Consider the following 5644-nt stretch of genomic DNA (forward strand, 5'->3'; position numbering starts at 1 on the left):
ACAACTTGCGGGGGCGATCAGTTCGGAAGTTAGAAGAGTTTTGAGTGAAAATAAAACCAATTATTCCTTTAAGATTTTCTTAAAAGGCCAAGTTTGACTTTGGTCAACTTTCTTGGGAAACGGACCCAGATTCATGATTTGACGGTCTTGGAAGGTCCGTGGGAAAATATGGGACCTGGGCGTATGCCCGGAATCTAATTCAGAGGTCCCTACCCGAGTACGAAATTTTTATGTAAAATTGTTAAATCAAAGTTTTAAGGAATTAAAGAATCTAAGTATTTATTAAAAACCTAGGTATCGGGTTCGAATTCTGGTTCCGAAACTTGGTACAACTCCGAAATATCATATAATACCTACCCGTAAAATTTGGTGTCAATCCAAATAGTTTAAGGATGTTTTGACCCGTTGATAGGAAATAAAGAACTTGAAGTTCATTAAGTTGAACCAATTGGTTTTGGGGTTCGATTCTTTGATTTAGCAGTGTTTTGGGTGTTTCGAGGGTTCAACTAGGTCCGTCTCGTGATTTCAGACTTGTCGATATGTTCGGGCGGGGCTCGGGAGCCCTGAGCGTCAAATGGTCGAGGTTCGAGCGAAGTTGGGTTTTGAAAAGGAATAACTTCTATTGCTTCTGCGGCTCTTGGACCGCAGAAGCGGAGACCGTAGAAGCGGAGACCGTAGAAGCGTTCATATCACCGCAGAAGCGGCCAGGCCGTCCAGGGGGAAAACCGCAAAAGCGGATCCACTTATGCGGCCCCCAGACCGCAGAAGCGGTAGACCTCTCTTTGCCCAAAACCGCATATGCGGCCTTTTGTTCGTAGCTGTGGGACCGCAGAAGCCGTCCCCAAACCGCAGAAACGGAAATCATAGGGGCAGTGAGCTCATTTAATACGGGCTCAAGTGCATTTATCTCCCATTTCCTCCATATTTGGGCGATTTTGGAGCTTTCAAAGAGAGGGTTTCAACATAACATCACAAGGTAAGTAATTCCCACTCACTCTTAGCTTAAATACTTGAATATTACATATATTTAACACTAATAATCAAATAAAATCAAGGGTTAGAGCTAGACCTAGGGTTTTGATAAAATTATGATTTAACCACCTAATTAGCTATGTAATGAACTAAAATTTACATATTAGTAATCCTTAGGTTATGGAAAATATTTTCCTTCGAAAAATCTAGGAATCCGGGCACGTGGGCCGGAGTCGGAATTTAGAAAACTTGCGGGAAAAGTTAGGAAATCATTTAATTAGTTGGAATTCAACTTTGTGAGCACGTATTGACTAGCTCTTACTTTATTTAACTAGTTGGTGCTCGTTCGGCTTCGAATTAAGGTTGGAGCCTATTCTTGTTATTGAAGGAATGCTTCGGAGTAAGGTGAGTCTCCTTTCTAACTTTGTGAGAGGGAAATGTCCCCCTAGGATTAATAAAAATGTATAATTGTTGCTAAATGCGGGGGCTACGTACGCACAAGGTGATGAGAGTCCGTACGTAGCTATCACTATATTGATTGTCCGGGTAGTTTAGGACCCATATCATGCTATATCTATGAATATCTATATTTTATCATGCTAATGTGATTGCCTAGTATATATTAAAGGCTAGAAGGAAAAATAAAAGTAAACTTGTACACTTGTTGAATGCTTGTATGGCATAATTTAATATGTATTGCCTTCGTATGCATTCTGGATGCTTGCTTGTTATTTTTGGATCGGGCCGATCGCCTCGGTATAAATAGATGCATCTATAGGCGCGTCGTCGACCCTCGGCAAGTGCACATTTCATTATGTTGGTTCGGGTCGTCGCCTCGATATAATGTGCACATGATTCTTATGTGGAAACTTGTACTCACACTGCTAGTTATTAGACATTGAGCATGAAATTGTAAAAATGATGATACTTTAAAGACATGACTCATCTCTCTTGCCTTGAACTTGTTAATACTAGTAGCTTCCATGCTTATAAATAATCTCACATATTATTTGACCTTAGTAAGTATCAAGTCGACCTCTCGTCTCTACTTCTTCGAGGTTAGGCGGGATACTTACTGGGTACATGATGTTTATGTACTTATGCTACACTTATGTACTTAAATGTACATGATCTGAGGCAGGTGGATCTGGTTACTATTCGGGCGCGCCTCAGTGAGATACCTTGGACTTCTACGGTGAGCTGCCTCCTTTCATTGACGATCTGCAGCCGAATAAGTCATCTCTGTACTTTTGCTTTCTGTCTATCCTGATTCAGACAGTAGGATAGTATATTATTCATTTTGTATATTCTCTACTAGTTGCCCGTAGCTGTGACACCAGGTTCTGGCACACACTTTAGTCGACTAGTTTTTAGGTTGTAATAGTATGTCTCCACTTGATTGCTGTTTCGGGTTCTGGAAACCCCTTTTGGGATGCTTATTCCCTTCTTAAATGTTGATATTGATAAACTTAGAAATGTTTTCCGCAATTGGCTTGCTCGGCAAGGTAGTTGGGCGCCATCATGACCTGTTGTGGAAATGGGTCGTGACAATAATTAAAACAACACAAGAATTCATAGTCATTGATGGAAGAACAATTTAGAGAGATGAGAAATTATGTTTTTCAAGTTTCCTCCTTACCTCTCTTCCTTGTTCTCAAAACTCGAACTCCTCTTATTTCTTGGAAATGTTAAGCTTTTTATAGTTTGTGTAGATTTGCTTGTACTTCCGAACTTGCCCTTTTAAAATTGGGCGCGCTAAGTCCGCGCTACTGCCCGCGCTATTGGGGTTTCATACTGTTTTGGACTGCTGGACTAGCGCGGGCGCGCTAAGGCCACGCTAATTCCGGCACTAGTGTGGTTTTCCACTGCCAACGAGCTTTTGCTCCTTTTTTCGTCCATTAATTCATATTTTTGCCCGGATCACCATCATAAGTCCTCATTTGATTATTGCACTCCTGTGAAACACTAAATTCACCATTAGAGCCAATTTTTTCATTATCTATACACTTACAACAGTAAAACATCCTTAAGTTAGAGCCCGAACGTAGGCCAAACTATACAATTTGGCCTATTATCAGCAGCCAAACACAGTGCAGTCGTTAATGGGATGATGTTCTCAACAAAACTACAAACAGATCTGAACATGCTAAAAGGACTCCTGTAATCGTTGTTGCGCTCAACAAAACTGCTAACAAATTTTAAGAGTCATGGCCTTGAGGAGGAAAGCAAACAAGCAGGGGCATTAATTACACTTGCTGTTGCTAAAACATGTGCTTCTTTTATCTTGTCATTAATCCTTTCTCCTCCAACCAACACAAACGGAATGTCAATAAACTCTTTCAATATGCCTTGGCAATGTTAATGACACATTGAAGTTTGATATACCCTTGGTTCTTTCACCCCAGTTTTTTTCTATTATGTATACATGTGTTTAGAAGAAAAATTAGCAATTCCATCTCTGTGTGTCATATAGTCACCGACTTGCCACATAATTACACATTTTTTCCTGACCATTTGAATGATGATTAGAGACTCTGATTCAACACAAACATTGTGAAATCCATTATCTATATAAGCACCATCTTATTCCAGCCACCATTTTTTTTAAATTTCTTTAACATTAACGGTTATTACCAATGCGATAATAAGATAAATATGCATTCTTTTCTGCATTGGGTGTGAATAAAGTAGCATTGGATATTTTTATTTTTTTTAAATTTACATTTTACTTTTTAACTGTGACTTGTTTATTCACATGTAGAAACCATGAAGAAGAAAATGTGGCTCGCTATGAAACCTTATGCTCCAAAAAAGATCATTGCAGTAGGTATCAAAGAAATATTTTTTACAACCTTCAAAGCCTACCACTAGAAAAGCAAATGCAGAGGCTTCACAATCTGACATTAGAAAACAAATGGTCAAAAGAATAGGTTTTTCAGGAACTAATCGATGAAGATCAAAGGAACACCACATCTAAACACATATTGTTACAGATTATGAGGCAAATTTAATCCCTACAAACTTGTTTGATTCTTAAATCTAAATATTCCAGCAAGCAAACAAATAGCAGAGGTACTGCAAGAAGACTCGCCATAAAAGGCGTCGATGTAACTATAAATATGAAAAATATACATGTAATCTAAGAAAAAATCCAATATTTGAAAAGCAGAGAGATTAACAAAACGACCCAATTTCACAATAGTTCTAGCTACAAGTTTAGCGACTTAAGTTTACCTTAGCTTGGCAAGAAGGAAAACGGAACACAGCTATTAACGTTGACACAGATTCACCACAAAGCACACAAATTATAAGTATGTACAGCAAGAAGACTAAATCTTTTGTGATTATTTGTTGCATTTTGCTCTTATATACAGTGTGAATCACTTGAGAACAACTTCGTCTCTGATCGAGTAGCGGGCAATTGTAGCGAGTGCCCTATTTGTTCGTGATTCTCTTCCTCTTCTTTGCTGAATTTGGTGTACGTGTTTTGGGATAACATTAGAGTGAGAGATTGTAGGGATTTTTTGATTAATTTGGGGGATATGGTGAACTGTTGGTTGAGAAAAAAATGAGGGAATAATTAGAGCTTTATTTTTCATTTTGTTCAGATTTAATGAGGGGATTGACACAATTTGAAGGACCGAAAATTATTTCCTCGTAAAAAATACAGTAACAAATGACTTTAATGACTGAAATAAATATTGGCCACTATAAGCATACATATAACGACCAGATTAATTTCCTGTCGTAAAAAAGTGATCGTTAAAGACCTCTTTTCTTGTAGTGTATCTCTTTCGTTTACTTCTCATCTTCTCATCATCTAAGGTTTTTGTGTTGCAGTTGTGGCCGTTGTGCCGAAAATGATCCCCGACTTGAGGCAATGGTTCGAGGTGTTAGATCATATTTTAATGATGCAATTAATATGCATGTGCAGGAGTTCAAAGAAGTAAAAAGGAACTATTGGAACGGCTATGTCGAACAAGGAACGAAATCATTCACAAGGGAAGCTGCCTGAAATACTTACGTTGTACAAGGAAAGAAACAATACTATATCAGCAAATCAGGATTAGCTCCATGATTCTGGGAAATCAAATCTACCATAACAGAATAAAGATTCAACGCAATCTGTGATTGACGAGTCAGATCAAATCACTGAAGAACAATTAAAGCTAGAAGATCCGGACAACGGTCAAGATTGGAAGGTCCAATAATCAAGGAAGAATCGTGTCAAACCCGTTATCTGCCGAAGGAAAAGATCCGAAGAGAAGCAACTGCTAGTTCTTTATTCTTGGAAAGAATCAACTCTTTACAAGGATCAAAACCCTTGGGTTGACAAGCCTTCACCATTCATCCTTGTATAAATTCACAGTGTAACTCCATCTTTAGTATACTTTGATCGAACCAAATAACTCTCTTCATTCTACTGCAAATAAGCATAGTAGCCTATATAGATCTGTTGTGTAACAAGTCAGGGATAGAAAGAGGGCATACAACTAGTGAGGCATTGTATCAAACGAGTGCTAGAGAAATTGAGCGACATACATTAAATCTGTACTCGAAAGAAAACTCATTTACTTGAAGAGAAATCCGTTGCAACCCAAGGAGACTGGATTAGGATTCACATTGAATCCGAACCAGTATAAAAATTCCTTGTGTCTTTAATTTCTGCATT

General features: G+C 38.4%; 1 long non-coding RNA gene across 1 annotated transcript; it reads right to left on the minus strand.

Annotated features, from left to right (window-relative positions):
- Positions 1 to 1964: 1964 nt before the first annotated feature.
- On the minus strand, positions 1965 to 4522 carry LOC104222591 (uncharacterized). Its single transcript, XR_709961.2, has 3 exons — positions 4207 to 4522; positions 2612 to 2927; positions 1965 to 2498 (listed from the first exon to the last, which is right to left on the minus strand). It is a non-coding gene; the product is annotated as an uncharacterized lncRNA (long non-coding RNA).
- Between the last annotated feature and the right edge of the window lie 1122 nt (positions 4523 to 5644).

Source organism: Nicotiana sylvestris, chromosome 6 (genome assembly GCF_000393655.2).
Source record: "Nicotiana sylvestris chromosome 6, ASM39365v2, whole genome shotgun sequence".
NCBI classification, from domain to species: Eukaryota; Viridiplantae; Streptophyta; class Magnoliopsida; order Solanales; family Solanaceae; genus Nicotiana; species Nicotiana sylvestris.